The following is a 24,248-nucleotide window of genomic DNA, read 5'->3' as shown; positions in this document are numbered from 1 at the left end:
TAAACTTTTTGCCTTGTGGGTCTGTGGGCATGGGTATTTGAGTGGTTGGCATTGTGTCGCCGTCTAGCGGCTGTGCTCTGTTGTTGCTTACATATTTGATTTACGTTTTTAATGAGCTTGCAATTTCTAAAATAAAGTGGTAGGAGAAACGTAAATTTTTCTTTGGTTAATTCTAGAATTCTTAATTAAATTTTGATAATAATGTGTAGGAGGTAAAGTGCGAAAAGCAATTGAATGAATCAGAATTGGTGGGAGTGGTTGCACATCACATCCCCCAGCCAGGTGAGACATTCATTCGCCAGAGGACAAAGTTTGCCTTACAAACTACAATTTAATTTAACTTTGGATATTCTTTGTTCTCCCACTCGACTTGTCCTGTTCTCTTCCCTTCAGTGCCATATCATTTGGAGTTGACTATAGAGAGTTAGTTCTCCATTTCTCCATTTCTTCTCCAAAGTTAGCTGCATTCCTGAACGCACTGCCAATGTCAGCTTATTCTGTCATTCATTTTGATGTTTTCTGTATATTTTTGTTCGCTATTCCCTTTTTTTTTTTATTAAACTTTATCGAAAGAAAAGTTTGCTCAACTTTTGGTGAATTCTGTTTGGATTTCAGCAAGGCATAGGAATGTTAGTTATAAGATCAGGATATTCCAGTTTGTCGTGAGAAGGTTAATTATTTATTTATATGTTGTTTGTGTCAACACGCTATCTAAAAATATGTAACCCAGCGAGCTAAAGCCACCTTCAAGAAATTGAAATGTCAATAATTTGCAATTAAATTAAGATAATAAATATGAAATTTTGAATGGCGAAGGGGAACTGGCAAGTGTATTTCATAAATTTCAATGGCAAGCAATTTTCCTTCCCTGACTTTCTTCTGGCAGCTTGTTGTTTACTTACACGTTCATTCTACTTAATATTATGCACATGTTTCATTTATGAAATGCAAAAGTTGCATCTTTCTGCGAAAGATAAGTCCGCGTTTCTAAGGTTTTCCAATTCTCTTACTAGTTCTTGCTCCTGATATTTCTTTAAAATATTTTCGTGGGGTTTATCCACAACTGTTTGTATTAATTATTTGCAAAAGGAGTACCTAATTAAAAAAATAATTCTGTGATAAACCTTGACTTCTTTCGATTCTCTGTTAGGGCATCCCTCAGTCTCTAGTTTCGCTTCCCATTTGTGCGTTGCATTTTTTATGGGACTCCTTGGAAAAAGTTTGCCATGAGTTTTTCTCTATTTTCCTTGCCATGTCAGGGAGGGAAGCCCACAGTTGAAGTGGTAGTAGTAGTAGTAGTAGCAGCAGCTGGGAGCAGAAAATTATTCTAATTATGCAAGTAGTATCTGAAGCAGCTGCCTGACAAATACAAATTATACGGGCAAAAGGTCGTGTAGTTGGATGCATAAAGCTAGAGTTAACCAGATGCCAAAAGATGTTAGGTAGCTTGTTTGTATCCTTTATTTATATGAACAATAAAGTGTATCTTTAAAATACATTTTTTTAAATAAATGTGGTTCTTATAAAATGTCCTTATTGCCTACAGAATACTGCGGTCGACATAAAACTTCGAAAACTGTTCTCCTTCAGTGGCTAATTGTGTTAATTATTGCATTTACTCTTCCTTTAAGTGCAATTACCCTCACTACTTTTCCCGGAATTTTCCGCTCCCTTTGTATCTGGACTTTGTTAGTGAGCTACAATGTTGGATTTAATGCACTTGTCTTTGACAATGACTAACGGTTACTTTGTTATGCCTTCACCGAGGAGCACGGAGCCCTCCGTTCGCAACTACCCACGTCCATTACCCTGTGTATGTTTGCTTCGTGAAGCTGCAATAATGCCCCTTTAATAATTCTCAGTCATTTGGAAAATAACAGTACAAAGCCGTGACCATATCTCTGGCAGTAACCAACCTCAACCGGCCAGCCGGCCTTCATTGGCCCATCCCTTCGACACGACCCCGACCATTCTGCCCCCTTTCTCCAGCTTTTGTGGAGCTGTATCTCCCGGTTGCTGTTGCACCTCGTTGCTGGGCTTTACTTGTTGTTAGCGCCTCAGTTGTTGGCTCTTACCACTGACCCTCTGCTACCTCTTCGCTTCTCTTAGCTCCTCCCGATTCATGTCGAACATGAAAATTTGTGTTGCATGTCCTTTTTTCGCTTTTCCTCCTTCCCTGCCTTACTTTGCCCAATGCTTTTTTTGTGTTATTTTGGCCCATGTCCCTCTGGCCACATTTTAAGCTGCTGCAGCTTGTTTCCACTGTTGCATTTTATTTTACATTTTTATTTTCGCTTTCCGGCTTGTTGCTCTGTTTTTGCAGGTCCCACACCCGCGTCCTACTGTCCCCATCTACCCTGCCAATTTTCTACTTAGCCATGTGATTTAACTAAGTAGACCTCTGGGTCACGGGGCTTGACTTTATCATTATGCAGCTGTTGATAGTAGAACAATATTTATATTTCTCACTAATTTTGATTCTCTTTTTTTTTCAGGTGAGTTGGAAGTTATTTGGAGAAGATGGTGTGCTATGCTCTATAAATGGGGTATGTTAAACTTGTGGTTTTCTTGGTGGCTAAATACGATAGTGATAAGAAAAGCATATAATTTAAACATATTTGTTAATATCATACATTTTAATCCTCTTGAGACATCAAAGTAATTAAAATAGCCAAGTACAGTTGAGTTTGTGGCAACTGACCAACAGATGCTACAAAGTATGCTACAGTTTTTGCTGCCAAGCTAATTTATTTCACCCCTTCCACAATTTTTTATGCTCAAAGGAGGCAGCAAGAAGCTAATTAAGTTAAACAACAATCAAGCCAGGCATCCTGTTTTGAGTTTGGGGAACGAAGGCGGCTGCATTTTCATGCTTGTTGCTTGGGGGAACAGGAGGCGTATGCGTAATATGATTTACAGCACATCAAATGTGATTATCAGGGAGCAGAATTCACTCCCCAAAGGCAGTTCACTGTAGTTTGCAGTTGTTGCACTATCCAGACTCTGTGTCTGTGTCTCTGCCTCTGTCTGCATGTGTGTGTGTGTATGTCTGTTGCAAGTTGGCTTAATTTAATTTCCATTGTGCCGTGCAAGGACCAAGACGAAGGCCTTACTACTGCCGTCCCTTTACACGCTGTTTTTGCTGCTAAGTGAAAACATAATTAATTGAATTAAATTTTCTATTTAGCCCCATGCCACTGTTGTTGTTTACTTTGCCACTTGACACTTGTCTCCTTTATCTGCTTATATGTAATTATATATCTATATATATTTGGATTTATCTGCCTTTGATTCGTTCGATTGTGTGCAGTCGGTTTCTCACTTTTGCCACAAATTAACTGTATTTTTGGTAAATTTTCCATTTGACTTAACAATTGTGCAATTAACTGCAATTGGGCGAAAATACTTGAAATTTGTGTATCAGTCGGGGGAATGTGTTTATATTTCCATGGAGTGGAGGGCAACTTGTTGCAAATACAAAAACATTTCTCAGAAGACTTCTACACTCTCGTCCTTTGTAGACTTTCCCCTCTTTTTTGACGCATGCGTCAGAAATCTAAAGGACATGAGAGCGAATTATTGCCGATTTATAAGAGCAAGTGCCGGTTTGGGATGACGTAATATTATTAAAAAAAAAAGGAAAAAATCCAAAAAAATAAACATTAATCTTCTGTTAAATTCAACGAAAGTTTAAGGACTTAAGAACAATATAATATAGCATCTTTATGGTTTTTTTTGTATCCTTTGGATACATTTTCCTATAATTTTTGCAAAATGATTCAACAGTTAAACTCTACACACACACAACACTACTACTTGTCAAAATCAGTGGAGACTTTTCTCTTTGCTTTTTGGCCACTGGCAAAATTAAGAGAATCAAATTCCTTTTTTCGTCCACACAGTAATAGATTTTTTTGCGCTTTCGATTTCAGCTTTTGTCATAAAAAATGTGTGGCATTATCCCTAGCCTTCCCTGTCACTCAATCACATAAGTCATTCAGTCAGTGAGCGTGAAATTCAAGCTTTCACTATTCGAAAGGGTGAATAACAGAATGGAAAAAGGAAATAAACAAAAAATGTGTCATGCTTTTTAGCTGACACTTTCCGACAATTGGTCATTGAAATAATTTAATTAAATTTCAATGAAATACTGGGTCATAAAAAATAAAGTTTTTATGGTGTTAACTTTTCTGCCATTTTGCATTTAATTTTTATGACCATTACATATTGAGTAAAAAGTATTTGTGTTTAAATTGAGTTTGTTGTTAAAGGGAAATTTTAAAATTAATTAATAAAAATCAGCCGTATTTTCACATTTTAAGACCGTAGACTTTTTTTTTCTTATGATTGTCTATTTCTATGAAAAAAATAGTTAATTAACATGTTTATTAAAGTTTTGCTTTTTTAAAAAACAATTTAGCTAAGTGTCGACACTCACTTTGCTTTTCTTTGATTGTTATTATTAATGCCATATTCCATTAAAAAATTCAGCTATTGCTACCTATTAGCCTCTGGGGCGGCACTTTCCACCAAAATGAACAAACAATTTTGGACCGATAGAAAAACGCCGAAGGCCCAAATGTTCTCAGTAGCCAAATAAAAATCATGATAAATCAACAGAAAACTCTGGAGATGAACAAATACAAACAAAGTCCAAACCGCAAGCAGCTAAATGATTGAAAAAAAAAAGTGTGGACCGGAAAAACAGAGGAAAGTGCAAAAAGGAGGCAAATGGCAAACAGGAAAAGCGACATTTGCTTTTGTTACTACAACATTTGGCCAAAGCCCCCGAGCGCGAACAAACAACAAGGAAGTTGAGTGAGTTAGAAAGTGGGCGGAGGGGTTTTTTCTTCAACAAACAAGAGGGGAAGCCAAAAACCGAAGCTGAGAGATTTTTGAAAGATATGCCCAGCGAAGGAATAAAAAAATACGGGTCCTGCGAAAGGACTAACAAAACGCTTCGCAATTTGCGGACAAGCGAACAATTTGTAAATGTAAACAATGACAGTCAAGTGGGAAATGGAGAGGGAAATGGAGAAGGAACCGGGGAGAAACCCGAAAGATGGAGGAAAAGGACTTCTGTCCGGCTACCGATAAGGAAAAGCGCAGGAGGAAATGCCAGGAGAAGCAAGGGAAATGTGCTACAGAAAATAAACGTTGAGGGCAGAAACGATTAAAAACTCAATTGTCTAAGTAAATGAAAAAAGGAGAAAATTGTTAATTGTGAAATAAAAGAAATATAATAAAAAATTTAGATTCATATAATAAATCAAAAAAATATTAGTTTATAAAAATATATAAATACTGAACAACAACAAAATTAGCTAAGTGTGTAAAAGTAAACTTAAAAGTGAAAAACTTAACAGAAAAAGGACGAGTCGAATAGTCTTCGATTCATCGAATAACAAATTGTAATCGAAACGCTGCCTAGACTTCAGCTTTCTTTCCTTTTTGTTACTTTTCCTTTTTTCGTGTCCCTCCTTGGTTTCTTTTGTTTTTGCTGGAAACACAACTCCTGCGACCTTTCAACCCATGACCCCTCTTTCACCCATTGTTTTCATTATGATTTCTATTGGTTGAGCGGATGGTTGGAGGAGTTGGTGGAAGGGGAAGGCGTGGCATATTGCCATTAAATGAAGTGTGGTCTAAACGTATTGATTTCATATTTGATTTTTATTTAATAGCGAGAAATTGAGTTTTTGGATGGATGAGCCCGAAAAAAAGTGGAAACGCAACAAATGTTTGATTTATTCGAAGGATAGGAGAGAAGCAGCAGTCACGAAAAGCAAATAAATGGGAAATGTTTGAATCTGGAAGATTGTTAAAGGAATGAATTATTTATGCTTGACAAGGGTAAGATTTTTGGTTAGATGAAGGAAATAAAGAGGTACATTAACTATTATATGAAGTAATTAAAAAAATCGATTTTCCAACTCAATATTTAGAAAGTTGGACAAGTTTCTTGAGGCATTTGCAAGTTTAGCTTGAAGGACCATCAATCAGATCTCCTTCCGCTGCCTCACTTTATTTCCCCCCCATCGATGTCAACTTCCCTTATGCCATTTACTAAAAAGAAATTTATTTGCCCATCATTTTATTTGCATTGCCGGCTTTATGGCCTGTTGCTGACTTGGCCCGAACAATCAATCAAATTGTCTTCCACAGAAGAGGATGATCAGCCGGACTTATTGGCCCCGTCCTCACGGATTCCTTCTTTTTTTCCCTTTTGCTCCCTGCAACATTAAATCATTCTCTATCATTTCCGGCTTTTGTCCGCCGTCTTGTGTGTTTGTCAACTCCATTCTCCGGACATTTTGTGCAGTTTTAATTTTACTTGAATGGGGTTTTCATTCTTTCTCCATTTCACCAGCACTCCCTTTTGTTGGAGGGCATTAAGAGGAAGTGGCGCTTAGTAGTGTGGCGTGTAGGAAACAGGAAATGCCAAGCCATTGAGCAGCCCAGCTAGCCAGCCAGTCAGCCAGGCAGCCAGGCAGCCGGGCTTTCCTCCACTTCTCCTGCTCCTGCACCTCCATCGAAGTGCATTGAATGGGATGGAAATTGTTAAAGTTGAGAGAGGAAACAACTCCTCGGCTTGCTTAATTGAGTTGCCATTATGTTGCTACAGGGAGCAGGTGCCAATGAAGTTGAGGGAATGCCCTTCTGTTGCTATTGTAGGATGGGATCTGGGATGTGGGATCTGGGAACTGGGATCCCAAATCCCCAACCCCCCATCAGCCACTGAAAACTTTCATTTTAAATGCCATTTTAGCTTCTTTTCAACCAATTTTCTTTCCAGCTGCAGTGCTTCAATTATTCTCCCCATTCACTTGAAGCATTGGCTTACTTAACTGCAATTGGATTTTGTTGGGGCTTTTCTGTGGCTGTTAAACGAAGCTATTTGCTTTTTGTGGAGATTTAAAGCAGTCCTTGCTTCGATTCCTGGCCATATTTAAACTGATTAAGTTCTTTCAGCAAACTGGGCATTGGTAAAAACGAGTATAAAATTGTTTTTCAATCTTAAATAAACCATAACGTAAACTACAAGTCGACTAAAGTTAGACAATATTTTTACCTTTCGTTTTCACAACAATTAGCTTACACAGCCAAGCCGATAAGAATCTTTGGGCTGGGCCTGGCTTATGAGAAAAACTTCTCGAATTATCTTACAACAAATGTGTTTATAAATTCGCTATCAAGTTACCAACTTCAAAGTAGCTTAAGCTGCCTGCAGGTGGAGCTATATCTCCGCCTTTCTTAACCCAAACCGAAAACCCAGGGAAACTTTACATTTATGGCATCCGCACCTGCTTCTTCGCCCAGTTTTCCCCGCCCACTTTTCCCTCGGCACATGCATGTTAACCTTCAATCTTTTGACATGCCAGGCAGAAGGAAAGCAAAGCTCAAAGTAAAATAATACTTACAAGGAAGCGCATTGCTCATACGCCATGAGGATCCGGGCGGGATCCCTGCCTCTCCCTCCACCACGAGCTCCTGGTTTTCCGGCCACCGAGAACGACCACCGCATTATGAAGCAGTAATATAAATGTTTATATTCTTGTATTGCGGTTATTATTAAAAACTTTTACTACACCCAACGCGCGGGAAACTGAAACTGAAAACGAAAACCCCGGCCAACTTTCACAGCAATATCTTTCTTTTCTTCGGCTATGGAGGAGAGGTGGGATGTGGGTGGTGTGTGTGTGCATAAGTTTGTTTGCTCTGCACTTAAGTGGCTCACAGGAAGATGTTTCCATGGGACGGCGATGGCGATGAAGATGGCGATGGATCCCCCTACAGCAAACTTTTGTGTGGTGGCCAAGCAAAGCCAAAGTGTTTCGCTGTGTGTTCCACTATTAAAAACTTTTCTTCTGTAAAAAAATACGAAATAATAAACAACCAGAGCGAAAGATACAGGGAAGCTGCTTCGTTCGATTGCTAAATTGGATTTGTCGATGCTGTGGAACTTTAATAAGCCCTCCTGGTCGCAGGTGAAGTTTGAGCCCTATAAAAGCAATACAGAAATGAAAATAAACAAATCTAAACCACTCTTTGTCTTACAATTATGAATAAAGTTTTGGCCCTCGTCACGGCATCCCCAGACCTTTGACATTTGTCCTGATGGGCAAAAACTAAAGATGATGTGAAAATGAGTGGAAATGTGAAGGGTCTCTAGTTTTTCGGGTGCGATCCCTTTTCTGGCTTTCTGGTGATTGCACATACAAAAGCTGGGCTAAAACCATTTAAGTCTTTTTGTGTTGCGGTTTCCTCCACTTCACGATGGATTTTCGTCGAGATTTTCGAGCCCATTTCCCCCGCTACGTGTCTGTCTATGGGGCTTCTTGTTTAATGAAGTTGTTTGGCTAAAGTTTATACCATGACCATGAATCCCACACTCTTAAACCCTTTCAAAACCTCCGCCCAGCCATTCGCTTTGTGTTCGAGTAATAAGGCATGTCGACACAGAGGGTTTAACCCATTGATGAAATAGATTTTAGTGGCTTGATTAGGCTGGCTTTACATTGATTTACATGGTAAGAGTACTTATGTTTTGGGAAAATATTTATAGTTTGGTAACTCTGTACAGGTGATCGTTAAAAGCATTAAATATGTTAATGTGAATTTAGGAGGAATTAACGCAGAGCCTACAATAGTAGAGCTACAATATGCAGCATTTAAACAAAGTTGATATAGTATTTCTCTATCAAAATAAATTTTATAATTAAATATACGATTATTCACATTCCTGTTTCTCCAACACTCCCTGGCAAGTCATCGATTAAGAGTTGGGAAAAAAGCATTTGGGAGCGAAAACAAATTCACCGCTCAAATGAAAGTAATCCCAGAGCAGCGTTTCCTCTTCTCGACTCGCTTGTCCGATAATATCTTAATTCCATTGTTGGATTTGAGGCAACGGTTAACCATTCATGGGCCATCCTTTGGGTAATGAAAGCGGCATACATCAATAAATGAGTGAATGAAGGACCCAGAAGATGCGTGGCGCTATTGTTGTTAATCCTTTGTGTGAACTGGGGCTTACAACTCATTATTGCAACGCCTGTCTGTCTGTTGGTGTGTATTTCCATTTTCTCCGCCCGGCCCCCTAAAACAAAAGTTTTAGTTCTCCGTACAAGTTTGTCAGGGCTAAAACCTTTTTCGGCAGAAGGCACGGAAAACTTTTGATCGGTTTGCTTTTGTTTTCCATTTAACGCTTTAATTACCCCGATGAATACTTAGGAACCGCGTGCTGAAATTCATTGACAGGCAGTTTTGCAGCTAACAGAGACTTTCCCCTCGACGACTGTTTGTTTAATAAACTGCAGCCGGTTTATTAAAAAATTGTAATATAATTAATAATTTATGTATGCTCGCTGGGCGACTGAAGCGGCCACCGTGTGTGTACGTATGCGAATTAATGTGGCTCATTTGGGTATTCGATTTAATTAACATTGAAATATTTGTATGATAAATTGCAACGGGGAAAAACGGCTACAAATTGCATGGAAAGAAGAGCATTTTATACATTGGACATTAAGTGAGTCATTCGTGTGAAAAAGCGATTGGTTGATTACATTTTAAGCTTTCAGCCTATAATCTTTGGAGAAAGCAATAATAAATGAAAAATATTTAACAAAACTTTTTATTTAATATCCCAGAGACTGATCTCTTGGTTTCATTTTTCGTTCAAAGTATTTTAAACAGCTCGAATGGTATTCGCTCTTGGTATTAAAATCCGGCACTGCAGTTTATTTGTCGCACAAATAGCGAGAATATTAAATATCATTAAAGCGAAAGGTGTTGACAGGCCTCAGTTACCTTGAATTTCAATTGCCAGCGATTTAATTACATTTCGATTGTTCTTTATTTTTCATTTGAGTGGGTTGGAACTTATTTGGTTGCTGCATTTTCCAATGGCACACCGATTGAATTATTTGTGTGCCCCAACGATACATTTAATATTCATTGATGCCTGCAAAATAATTATTATGTGCTCTCATTATTCATGCAGATTTTGCAAACGATTTTAGCAACTTGTTAAATAATGTATGCATTTTTATTAAATTATTCGCTGAGAAGTATTTTTCATCTGCTTTGACTATTTTATATCAAATTGTAATTGAAGGCAAAGGAATAATCTTTGTATTATTACCTAAACGACACTTTAAAGCGAGCTCGTCTCTCAGGAGGGAAATTACAGACTGCTCCAGCTCTTCTGTAACAGGAATTTCAATTAAATGCCATCTTATATGATTAGGCAATCAAAATGTCCTTTGTCTTGTCTATTTATTTGCCACATTTTCCGTCTTTCCCCAGGTCCACCCTCTTCTCTTCGCCTGTGGGTGGGTTCGGGTGAGGTTGACATTTTATGATTGATTGATTTCTGTTTGCTATCAATTATGCATAACATTTTGCACGCTTCGTCAGCCTTTGCTGCCGAACAGCAGCAGCAGGTTCGGTCTTTGTCATTATTTTGTTAAAATTATTTTAATGAAATTTCAATGATAATATAATTTTGCGGGCTTCTGTTCTCGGCCTTCTCTCTGTGTATATAAACTGTGAGTGTGTCTGGTGTGTCTGCCACTGAAATTGAGATGGTAAATTATTCATAGAATACACATTTCATTTTTAATTGCCCGAGAAACTGAAGCGTGTGTCAAAGGATATTTCAAGTAATTACGGATAATGATCATTGATTCAATACTACCCGTAGGTTAAGTGTAACGCAGGAATTATTTTGCATATTAAAATTATGTGCGCTTCCATTTCTCGAGATTGTTATAATAAGCAGCACTGATTTGCCCTTGGGTCTTCCTCACCTGACCCACAAAAATAATTTAGAAAATTATTTTACCTAGCTGAGGCTAATTATAAAAATATTTCATTACCCTTTTTTTCATTCCATCAATACGCAGCACTCTGTCACTCATTTTTTGGTTCTTCTTTTAAGCCAGACGACCTTGAAGTGTCAGCATTGATTAACACGTTGTCAAAAGGCAAAATATTTTAGTTCATTAAAAATGTACATTGTATGCGTGTTTAATTTATAAGAGGCATTTTTGTGTGATGAGTGCATAGCCTTTTGTTTTTAATATTTTGATGTTGGAAAAGAAAGAATTATAAGACTAATATTATTTTTGTGCTTTGACTAATTATATACCCCTAGTAGTATATAGTCTGAAAAAAACTTGAATGAAAATAAAAATAATTTTAAATAGGATATTTTTAAAATATTATGTACATCCAAAATGTAAAATAATATAATAATTAGGTTAGAGGACAAAAAAGAAAATAATCTTATGTTTTTATGTTTTTCATATTTATTTTTGCTATTTTTTTTAAAGCTTTATTAAATTTTTGTTATCCAACAATACCCTTCTTATGAACGATGTTTTGGCCCTAAACTAAATTGGCACCCCCGCGATCCAAACAAGTTGACAGTGCGCCCCGATGACGCACTTGTCGAAACTGCAAGACCGCAGAAACCTTCAAAACAACATTTGATTGACCACTCAAAAGCGGCCCCTTGACAGTTTTAGGCATTTTGGCATTTTGCTTATGGCGCAAAAGCTCTTCCTGCTAGCCCACGCACGCACACAGACGCCACATCATGATTGCATAACACCCACACACACACACCCCCCAACACTCGCCAGCAAAATAATTGATCCCATTGTGCTTGAATTGTAGTGCGTGTGTTGTGTTGTGCTGGGTGTGTGTGTGTGTGTGTGTTGACAGAAGCAGGCGGCCAGGACATGTGACATCCTGCCGCTGAAGCCCCACAAATTCTCTGCCGTTGACAGTCGCCCCTTTAGCCCGCCTCCCTCCCTCCCTCCTTTCTGAACTCAACCCCCCTTCGCATTGTCATAGGCGTCGACTTGCTGAAATTGGCTTTTGTACAGCGGTCGAGGGCAAGGGGGGCGACGAAAAAAAAACATACTAGGGAATGCCAGCCCAACAATAGCTAAATGCAAAAATATTTTTCACACAAATCGCGGCCCGTCGCTCTTTCGTATTCAGTTTTATGGATTGGAGGACGGCGGCAACACACAAAAACTAATGACGAAATGTTTGATTTTGACGTTTTTATTGATTTGTGAAGAGCACTCTGCACACACGTCCCATATGCACAGAATAGAATTTGAAATATGGAATGCAACTGACTGCGGAATGTCCCTAATGAGGGCCCAGAGTGCTCGTTAAATTGCATCAAAAGCGAACTCTACTCTAATTCTAAAACAACAAATATTCAGCCCTTTAAAAGGGAAAGCCATTTCGATTTGATTTTTATTTTGATAGCTAGTAGCTGCATTTGAAGGGGTGATTGCAAAAGCCGGTTTGCTGGGTTTGTTTTCTGTCTGAAAATCTGTTAAACGCATCTGTGGCACATTTTGGGTATGTTTCAGAAAAATCGGAGTTATGGTATCGCAAAAATAAAATATACAAAATGAAGTAATGATTAGAAGGCGCATATGTTTAAGAACTTTTAAGATAATACATTTTATTCAATTTATTAATAAATTGTATTATCCTTGATATTGAAATACAATTATAAATATTTCCCCAAGAGTACATTTTTTGAGTTAGGAAAGTACCTATTTAACTTTCCTTTCAACTCGTCACTTTTAAATTGATTGAAACGCCAGCCCACTTAAAATGCTCCCAGCAAAGCTCTCAAATATTTTAGTTTCTATTTTCTTGCATTCGGACCATCAAAAATGCATAAATGTCAACGTGCCATTAACAAAAGAAGAACGAAGTATATGGGAAAAAATGGCTAAAATATATCGCAATGTCCAATGGCCAATGAAAAAATAAACAAACAAAAGTAAAACAGGAGTATCAGCATCGACGGCCACAACAACAAGGACCACGGCGAAAAATCTTTCAATAAAACAATTTACTCAATTGGCTCAATGACTCGTCGAGACTTTGGAGTTATATTTTTCCCCTCGTTGTTTTGTTTGCAGTTTTTATGAGGCAGCGTCGGCGATGGCAGACAAAGGCCAAAGTGGCGGTTGGGGAGAAATAAATGGGGAGAGGTAACTTCTTAGTTAGTTATGTGGCTTGTTTCATAGAACACCAGAACACAATAAAAGTGGGAAAAGCAGAGCGGTGGAAATGTAATAAAATGGGAAAAGTGGGAAGAGCCTGTTGATTTCCCGAAACTGTAAGGAAAAAATTCCCCGATTTGCTTATAATTCCCAAGTAGTTATTTGGAATAAAATAAATGAAACGTGATTTGAAAACATATTTCTTCTTAGATCAAAATCAGTGAAAGGTTGGTGCTAATATACCCTTTAAATCTTCGAGTACAGGGTATGAGAAGCCCATGGGGCTGCAGTTTTTATTTGTCCGCTGACGGCGTCGCCGTCGCCGCCTACTACACATTTCCATTTTCCTATCCCACAGCACCCCCGGCTCTTCTTTTTTTTAACTTCTTTCAATTTTGCCAATATTTCTAGAGTTTTTATTTACCTACCTGGGGTGCTCCTCTTCTGCTGGCGTCGCGTTGCATGTGTGTCGTTGTCCTATGGCGCCATTGTGTCCTTGTGCCATCACTCCCCCACCCCGCTTTGGCCCGCCGCCCTTTTGCGATCCCCCTTTCACCCCGCCTCTGTGTACTGTTTCAATTTAGCGCATGTCGTCATAGCAGCCATTGATGCATAAATAATGGAGATGTGTGGGTGGCATCGCAGGGAGTGTAGCGTTTTGTTGGACTAGCTTTAACTGTCAGTCAGTCTGCCAGGCGCTGGCTATTATTTCTTTTTTTATTTCCTCCGTGCCTCCGCTTTTTGGGCACCCAAAACTCCCAGGATCAGTTTCCCTCTAGCTGCAGTTTTTCGCTGGATATTCCAGTTTCTTTATGCACTGGCTGGTCTCCTTTTTCTGCCTTTGTTTGCCCCCGTGTGTGCTGAGCCATTCAGAATTGTCGCTTTATTTGCCATTCAAAACAATTTTTATCGATTGTCCTGTGTGCGCTGTGCGAACAATTTAACAGGATTTTAATAAAGTTTCGATGGTTTTAACTTAATGTTTATTGCGAATAGAATACCTTCAAAAAGCTGATAGCTCAGGGGCCTTAACCACTGTGTGAAAGGTCAATTGTTCTGCACTGGATTTTTAATTGCCTGGTCGGAAATTTGGAAATTCAAAACCTTCAAATCGAACAGCCATTGAATTTGGGCAATTTCGCCACCTGGCTAACTGCCTAGCTGCCTAGCTGGTCTGCAGAGGCCACACTGCGTATGCGTGATATGCCTGTGCTAACAATCAACATGGCGAGCTGATGCCAAGAATTGAGCCACTCATACAGACTTTGGCTTGGCCTTCTGCACCTGCCAGTCGGATAAAGGACCGGACCATGAGAGGGGGTGGAAAAGCCAGGGAAAAGCGAGGAAAACAGAGACTGCTGCTCAAAAACTCAATTAAAACGCCTGCGTTCGTGTGCGTTCGTGTCAATTAGTTAGTTAGGCTCCCGAAAACCAAACCAGCCAATTAAATTTTTGCAATACAATATACGCATGAGTCTGCACACAAAAATATGCTCAATAAACTATTAGTAAAATTTGATTATGAATTGAATTAAGGAAAAGGGGGAGGGAGACAGGGGTGAATTGGCTAAAACCATTCAGTTAGCTCGCTCAACTGTACTGTAGAATATGCACAAATATGTTCAAATCGGTTGGAATTCGGACGGACTATCGACCAAAACCAAACAAAATCGGTTAAGGCAGTCAGTGAAGGGTTAAAAGAGGACAATGAGCTTAAGGCCAAAGATATTTTCAACCAAAAATTTGAAATTGAATTTATTATGGCGGATCCTAATAGTAGTATGGAAATATTATATGATAATATTAAACTGCAAAACAAATTCCAATGAGAATGAATTTATGTTCTTGATTATTTCCCACGCTTTCCCAACACGAAACCTATAATACCTGCAGCTGATTTATGGACATCATAAAGTGTCTGGCTGCACTACGTGCCCCTCATTTAATCCAGTCTCCAGTCTCAGGCGAGATTTACCCTCAATCATAAACAATCAAGGAGTGTGGAAACTTTTTGCAAAATATCTTTTGAAAATGCACTCGACCCTCCGTTTTTATCTACAGTTTCCATTGGACTGGATTGTCCTGCCTCTGTCTGTTTGTGCGCATCGTGCATCCTTAAGTCGAGCGGGAGATTCTATAAACTCTTGCAATTTTGCCATTGGCACTTAATAAACCTAAACAAGTAAAATTCTTAAATGGCAATAAATGTTTGAGGGGGCGGAGTGGGGTGTGGAACAAACACTGTATTACAGATGTGCAAATATAGAGCCAATTAATTATTATGAAATCCGGTTTTGCAGCAGGAGCAGCAGCAGCAGCAGCCCAACTCAGACAATTTCAAGTGGCATTTGAAAATCATTTAAGCAACAAGAAGAATAAGGGGAATATATTTCCTGGTAAATATTTTCCATGCGTGCGTGTGTGATTGTTGTTATTGGAGGCAAATCCCTGAATGCAAGTTTGCATCTCCCGGGTGGCAAGTGTTATGTTTGCTCTGCTGCTTAAGCAGCACTTCGGTCCCAGATGTGCTTGTGCCTCTCCTTTGCCTCTGCTCTTGCCTTACTTTTAATAAACAATATACATTTACTGTAAATAATTGCCCGGGATCTCTGTTGTTGCCAGCTGAATTTATTTCATTCCGAAATCTTCTCTTCTGTCCCGACATTTATTTACATTTCATGTGTGTGGACATGGCTGCCTGCCATTTGAGTTTGAATTCAATAAATTGCTTTCAATTTTCCTTCTTTGGATTAGCATTCGACCAGTTTTGTGGCTTTGCACTGCTGATTGCCATGAATTAGAAATTGTCAAAGGGCAAAATGTAAAAGTAAAACGCAAAGCGGCAAAACGGCAAAATGGCAAAACTAAACCAAGAATCAGCAAAAATGTCACATTAATCCCGAAAACTTGCAGCAACTGCCGGATGCATGAATCACATGTGCAGTAGATACATATATATTCAGTAACCAGACAACAATGCGCTCAATTAAATACACAAAACCGAATCGAAAAAGATTGCAGATTCCACCCCAGACTTGGCAAACAAACTTTTTAGCCGTGATGGATGCAACAAGAGTCCAATGACAATTTTCTTCTTTTTCTTCTCACTGGGCGCCATCCGAAACGAAAAATCTGTCTACTCCAGTCGCCCTCCGAGGAGTCTCAGTTTCCGACTCTCGGGGTTATGGATGAAAAGGGGGCAAAACTCTTAATTAAATTGAATTGTTTGCCATGTGTTTTTGCCAGTCCAGACGCTCAGACAATGGCCAACAGTGGGGATAACCGAAATTGGGAGCAACAGGAGGATTGGACAGGTTTGGTGTGGTTTTTCCGAAGGAAAAATCCTGCAGCCACAGCAGCAATTCTCCTGGCTTGCCACGGCAAATTATGATGATGGCATTTTCACTTTCGGTCTGGTCAAGTGTGCAGCGAATTTGGTTTACGGCATTTTATAATGATTGGAATTTCTGCTGACTGTCACAAACTAGTTGTTCTCTATATTCTTTAGAGAATTTGTTTGCATTTTAAAAAGCTTCAAATTTATTCTGAATTTACCAGACTTTTAAATCTTGAACCAATCAACGAGTGTTTATTTTGGCTGTACTGCATTTTGATTGATTTTCACCTTGGCCTTTTTTCTTTTCTAACCAAACAATGATTTACATTTTCATTGGTGGAAATGGTTTTGGTTATTTTGAACCCTTTAGCAACAACATTGGCCAGTTTTCAATGGATATGTAGCCTTTGTACCCAGAAGTTTTGTAAAATAGCTACAGTATAACCTTTAGCTTGAGCTCCCGAACTCCTTTTGTTTATTAACACGTTGTTGTGAAATGGCTTTGTGTAAATTGTGGGTACTGCTTGCTTTCTTATGGATATTTGGTTGAATCGGTTTACAGTTTCCGACTGATTTACTCTTTTGGATTCATTGGTACCTTTGGTAGGATCCACTTGATATTCACAAATAAATTTGCACATGTGTGTAATGTGAGGCAATGGGCTCTATTTAATAGTTAGTGAGAATTAAAGTGACCAGGTTATACTTTAAGTTTGCTAATAAACATCAGTTATAGGATATATATTATAAGTATGATTATTATAATTAACATTCTAATTTGCATACCATCAAGAACCTTCAAGTGCGTAAAAGTAATACCTGAATATTTAGAAACCACAGAGCAAATTGGCATACCCAACGACTTAAACAAGGCTGTTGAGATGGCAAGAGTGAAATAGAATGCGAGAAACTGTCGGAAACTTTATTGCTGCCATGCAATTACAGCCCAGAGAACAGCAGCCAACTCGGAGGAATTTCCATTTTTGATGCCACTGATGTCGGGCCTTATCCACCTCTGCATTCCGGTATTCCTCAACAGCCAACAGCCAACCTCCAACCCACTGAACTTCCATCATCCCGTTTCACTTCCGGTTCTGTTGCCTGTGAGAATTTCGCTTTGTTTTGTCGCCGTGCGGTCGCATAAATTAGCGCAACTTTAATCTGATTTTAATTGGGGGTGGCGGCTGGCAAAAAGGGAGAAAAGAGGGCGGAAGACCAAAGAGGTTTAGCTGCTAAATCCTTGTTCTTTCTATGGGCTTAGAATTCTTCTCATTGCTGTTTTCGCTGTGAAATATTAATGAAAGGAGAGCCGGATGAGAGCTTCAAGTGGAACAAGGACTAGCAGAGCTTAGAAGACACATCCTCTTCTACTACCAGCTTATCTTTTCCCCCTCCTCTCGGGCAGAAGTTGTAGATAAATTTAACCCCCACCCACGCCATGTTGACCGTCCTGTCCTCCCTGGTCCCCCTTTTGATATTTATATTTATTTGTTCAAGTTTTGAAAGGCGTAATTTGCTCTTTTAATTTCATTTCACATTCTATTTGCTTGCCTGGTGATTCATGGGCGTGCTCAAAGGGGTCCTTTATTTGTATCATCGTGGGGGCTTTATGTTGGTTCACCTTTTAATAGGCTTTGCTGAGTGTCAGAAAGGAGATATGAATAGGTTTGTTTTTAGGAAATGCGTTCAAGAGTTTCCTTTTTAACTGGAACCAGTATAAAAGTGCTGAAACAAGTGTATTATTAAATACAACTTTAAAAAGTGTTAATCGTGCAAATTAGGAATAGTTTGGCCTAGTTTTCTTACATTCCTCCCTCCCTTTGGTTTTAATTTTAAAAGAATTTGTGCAAATATTTCACTAAATTCTGCAAGCAGTGCTTAAAAAGGAGCCGCCTGCAAGAGTATGCGTAATGAAAGGGACATGACAATGAATTAACACCCAGCAGATGGCCAAGGAAAATGGCAAACGAATCGAAACGGAATGGAATGGGGCGGAATGAATTGGGAGGGAAACGGAAGTGGGTAGAGCACAAGCCGGACGAAACGGAAGCTATCATCATCATGGCTTTACCATGACCAGTTGGTAGCTAAAACTCTGGACTATGTCTGTGTCCGTCGCTGGGTCTTACTGCCCGTTTACACACGAAATAAATTTGGCGTTTTGTTTTAGTAAATTGGTCCTTCAAATCGTAGTTATATTTTGGTTTTGTTTAACACTTTTAGAAGTCTTAAAGGTACTGGGAACATATAGTGATTTATCGATACTGTACCGATCGGTTGAAAATTGATATTATGTTTATTATATCAATAGTATTTAAATAGATATTTCGATATTTAAAACCTCGACTTACCAAACTTAACGATAATTTCGATTTAATATTTTTATCGATATATCTTATCCAATTTTCCTTGTCGATATACATAGTTTTTGCATGTGTATGAGCATTTGTGTCCCGGCATGCAAGGACTATTCCGAGCGCATTTAAGGGGCGAATTTTTGTCGAAATAAAACCATAAGATGCTTGAAATGCCAAGCGAAAAATAGTTTTGACTGTTGGCTGTTCCACATGGTGGATAAGCGGGCGGTTGGCTGGCGGGGGGCGTGGCCATAGGAATAGCGGCTGTTGCTGCGTGCAGCGTCAGCAAAGCCTGCTTCCCTGCTCTATATCTATCTGCATCTCCCTTTCTAACTCAGCTGCCTGTGTCCCTCTCCCTCTCTCTAGTCAAACACAAAACCATGGCATGTGCAATTTTCATAGTAGTAATGACAGCGAATTTGTATTGGTGTGCATGTGTGCGTTATCAAAGCGCAAACAATGTCCTGCAAAGTAGCAGGATATGCCAGCCTGCATGCATGCACGTGTGTGTGCCTCTGTGTGTGTGTGTGTGTATCTATGTCCTTATGCCAGTTATTCAGCGTAAATTCTGCAGCTTTTGTATGCGCACCGTCGTGCGGAAGTGTTGATAAACCCACCAACCATCCTGTCCCCCAAAAACCTGCAGGACATTCCTCATCAGCCAAAAAAAATGAACTTCATTTACCGTTGCATACTTTGAAGGGCATGCGAAAGTTTTCCACTGCCTTTTCTGTTTGATATCTCTTTAGGGGATAATTTTCAAGTAATTTGTGATAATTGCCCCAAGATACTTTAGGTTTTATGATCATTAAACTAAAATGCAATTACCTAAGAAAAATATTTGTATAGCTTATTAGGAAAATTAGGTAAACATTTCAAGGAATTATTTAAAATATTAAATTAATAAAATGCTTTAATTTTAGTTATGTTGGAAATAGTTATCTCGTTATATGTGCACTGCAGTTTCAGAAGTTTCCGAAACTTCTTACCCAAAAAAGAAAAGCCCTTTAAATGTTTAACTTTCTGCTGCACTTGACATAGTTATTCCCATAACTATTTTATGGGCCTCTGTTAGCTTAACCACCAAGCGAATTCCACAATGCACATCGCCAGTGTGTGATGATGGAAAACTTTTTTCCCCACCCGTGCATATTTTTCAATTTTCCGCTTTCGCCGCCCCGCCCACCGCCGTATGACAAAAGTTTTCCTCTGCTTTTTCACACTGCTGTCCGATCGCTTCAAGGACAAGTTGTTGCCGAAGCCAGAGTTGAAATATATATGTGTATGAAATAAAAAATACATTTTTCCTTCGGCCGGATGATATATGGATAGGGCACTTGAACGCAGGCCTCTCCTGGTGACCTCTTCCGGTGCCCCTCCTCCTCCGCCGCCCCTTTCTGCATTGTTGGGGCGTTGGCAGCCTGTGCTTTATATACCTTTGCCTGAGTGAGAGGGCAAAGGCAATATATAAAATACAATTCATTCTCTGCTTTATTTTCGCAGCAGTTGTTTTCAGTTGATTTTTACACTATTTTTCTTGTACGAAAAACTTTAACCCTACCGCCAGAGCTTTCTCCTTCTCTTTTGGTTTTTGCGTAAACAATACTTCAAGGTTCTTGGAAATGGGTTTTTGGTGCGGTCTGAGTTGGGTCTGCGTGTGTTATTGAAAATGTCGGGGGTCAAGATGCGTTGTCAACTTTTATGATATGTTGAAAATGCATTGACAATGCTGGCGCATGTTTGTGATAAGGGCTAAGGAAGAGGTTGACTTGGGAGAGGGGTGAGATAAGAGATTGAAATGGAAAACTGGTAAACTAAAAAGTAGTTTGTGTTAAAAATATTAAAATACTTCACATTCCTACATGGAATCTTATTACAATAATACAAAATGTGATATTTTTTCAACAATTTTAGTTTGAGTATATAACCTATTTTGTAACCCATTAGGTAGAATAATCTCAGGTTTTGCCACACATTTGGCAACTTTGCAAAACTTTGATATCATGTCCGATTCTTTTGTGTTTGTCCGTTTCGCCTGACTGCATTTCAATTTTAGAGATTGCAACTGTTTTTGTGTGCGTCACATTTAAAGTGCCTTGCCCTCTGGCATCGTGCCGCTGCCGCACACACAAGTCTCCATCATAACTGTCAAAAACCGACAGAAACTCATTCCGTACCATACCATACATACATCCATATATGGAGCGACACAATTGCAAAACATAAGCAGAAAAGTTGTAATCACAGCTGTCCGGAGCGAGAGTATAAGCCATGCCCAGATATGATGGACCATGCGGGATCTATGGCTCCTAATGGGCAAAAATGGGGCGAGCAGAATGGGGGGAGTTGCCAGTGATATGGGGATTTTGCTTCTGCGAGCGATAATCATAATCAGCAGACTGTTGTTGCAACTGTCACTGCAGCGGACACACGCACACACACATTTTATTTATATTTTTCCGGCCAAGCAGACGTTGCCATCATCATCACCACCATCATATGGGTCTGCCGCAGTTCTCCGTCTGTTTTGCGGTTCCTGGTGATGAAACCACAGCGGCGACACTCATTCGTTTTAATTGTTATCGTCAAAATGTCAACTTAAATGCATCCTCAAAAGAATGCAGGTCATAACTAACTAGATTTATAACAACAAATAAAATATTCCGAAGGGAGAAGAGAAAATATGATTTAGAAGAGTCTTAATAATAAGGGATTTTTATATGCGTTATAAAAACATGGCTACTAAAATTTTAACTCCAACCCCATTTTAATTTTATCTGTAAAAACATTTCTAGTTCCATTGCAAACCGAAACCTTGTTGACTAATGTAGACTGACAGTGCGTGCAGATGTGTACAGTGGCTTATAAGTGTGACACAGAATGTGTAATTTGCACTTAATTGTCACAAATAAGCGAAAGGAATTTGTAATGTTTTATTTTTACATGTGCAATCCTCAATGGAATCGACCCCACCGCTTTTCTTCCCCTTCCTTTTCCCCTTTGGGGTGTGATTAGCTTAGTTTCCATTACGAGGAGAGGCTTGGCCCAATTTTCTCTGCCATTTAATTAGCATTTTGTAATACATTTGTCGTAATGCCCCCGAGTATTTCATTTACCCTGCCCCCCAACACGCTTCTCCTGCACTTCTTGTTCGGGGGGAGAACTTTTCATTTTAATTAAATTGCTTTATTGTCCAGTGGTTTGTCGGATCATTACATGGATTGCATCTGTTGGTGGAAGAGTCGACAGCGAGGCGTTCGACTTTAATGCAAATAGAGTCAGTTTGAGGGATAGTTATATTTCCCAACACGCTCAGCCAGAGAAAAAAGGTGAAGCCACACGAATGCACTTTAATGAAATAAAATTTAAACATAATATTTGTATAAGATTTTATTTTGTACGTTTTAAAAGGGGGATTAGCTTAGTTAATTTTTAATATGTGTAAATCAACTATATTATTTTGCCAGTTAATTCAACTAATTTTTATTTTATCTTTTTTCAATATCTGTTTTATACAATATATTTTTAAGGTGATTTTTTCATTTTAACTTTCAACACCTCCCATCCCATCTTTTTTATCCCCTTGATCTTTGGATGAAAGTAGCCGAGAAAGGGGCGTGGCATGACAATACACTTTTGTGGCACAAAGTGTACGGTTCGCTTTAGTGGGTGTCGACTGCTCGTTTCTTCACCTTTTTTCCCCCGAACTGCAAATGTGTTTATCGCCAGCACTTAACCCATTTAAGCCGGGTGCTGTGGGGTGCTTCCTGGTCCCTAGACCACACCCAGCAAATGGAGAAAACTGCCAAAGCTCGCCCCGTAGATTCTCCGGGGAATTGATGAACATGCGAGTGGAATATATGGACGGTGGCAATATGCTTGGGTTTGCTTATATCTAACAAATGACTGTCCCATTGAGTGGATGATGACTGGGCCGAAATTCACCCCCTCGTGCTTTCGCTTTCGCAACCATATTTAATTGCCACAAATTAATTAAATTAATGAATTGTTTGGCGTGAAGATTTCCAGTCATTTGTCTAAAAATTAGCCAAGCCAGAAGAGTTTTCTTTTTGCACTCCCGTGACACATGATTTTCCTTGAAGTTCCGCTGCTAATGATGTTTTTTTTCCCCATTTCCCCAGAAGAAAATGTTCCCCAGCTTAATGGGAAAATTAATTTTTTCTTGTTTGCGATTATTTTACGCCATAAACGAAGGGAAATATAAAACTTTTATTAGGCTTATAAAGTTGATGTTGATTTCACTGTTAAATTGGGTTGAAAAGAAGGAGGAGAACGGAGAGTTTTCCCGGCCTGATATCAACATTTTGCTCCCACTTTTTGTTGTGGTGCCATTTTTATGTCGCATTCAGTAAAACCGAAAAGGAAATGGAAAATTTTCTCTCATTCCGTGTGTTTGTGGCCAGATAAAGTTGTCATTTCAGGCAGACGGATCGGATATTGTAGAATATTGGTCATTCTGGCGGCTCTGTTGTCCATTATTTCGAGAAAATCAATTACGTCAATGGCAAATAAAAGAGTTTGCAAAAAAGTCCTCGTAAAAGCGCGTTTATGGTACTGGATTAAAGTGAAGGCAATTTGCGGAATATTTGTGCCAACAGTGCAGAAAATCTTTGATACATATTTGCTAATAACATTCTTACTGTTAGGTATTATATAACATACATTATACTGTATGTTTAAAGACGTTATTAAAATAAATAAAGAGTTAAATTTAAAAAAAAAGTATTCATCTATTTGGTTTTAAATTGTTAGTTAACGTTTTTTTTCTAGAAACATCTTTTATGCTTAAGGCCAGTGGCCATTTTTCCCCCTGACCTTTGTCAACGATTTATTCTTGGTCATATAACAAAGCCATTGATCATTTCACAGGCTCAACGCGAACGACTTTAATCGCAAATACATTTATATATTATGACATCAGCCCCAAGCCCACGCCCCATAAATCTCTTTAGGAAGTGGGAGGAAAACTGAGCTGAAATGTGCCCCACTTGTTGCCTTGCCCTCCCCCTTTTTCAATGCCATCTGTTGGGGGTAATAAACATGGCGCCTCATCTTCCCTCCCAGCAGATTGTACCCCCGAATTTCACAAAACCCTGTCGTCTCGGCTAAACAATAAATGTCATATGGTTGGCACATCAACACTTTATGTGCTTCACTGCCGCCCAAAAATGTCCTCGCCTTGCTCTTATTTTCCTGGTATGGGTCAGCCAAATGAAAATCTTAACACGCTTTTAATTTCCTTGCTCCCCAAAGTATGCAGAAAATGTCTTCCCATCACACTTTCACTCAGTCTAACTGCTCTTAGCATTTTTATGGCCCAAATGAAATAAAAATATGACCAGCAGAAAATTAAGAATGTGAAATAGCAGAAAAAGGAACAGGGATACATAATAAAGCTTGGCGTTCATCCTTTCTCACACCCACATATCATCACTTCTTTGGATTTGTTAAATACAAGGTTTATTAAATTTAGGGTGTTATACA

At 39.0% G+C, this 24,248-nt stretch overlaps 1 protein-coding gene across 5 annotated transcripts in view; it reads left to right on the top strand.

Moving 5' to 3' along the window:
* Window positions 1-24,248, top strand: part of LOC108031335 (maternal protein pumilio) — a 182,518-nt gene that overhangs the window by 36,605 nt on the left and 121,665 nt on the right. The gene's annotated exons all lie outside the window — the stretch shown is intronic.

This window comes from Drosophila biarmipes, chromosome 3R (genome assembly GCF_025231255.1).
Source record: "Drosophila biarmipes strain raj3 chromosome 3R, RU_DBia_V1.1, whole genome shotgun sequence".
NCBI classification, from domain to species: Eukaryota; Metazoa; Arthropoda; class Insecta; order Diptera; family Drosophilidae; genus Drosophila; species Drosophila biarmipes.
Note: the sequence above shows the minus strand (reverse complement) of the source record. Positions and strands in the feature narration are given on the sequence as shown.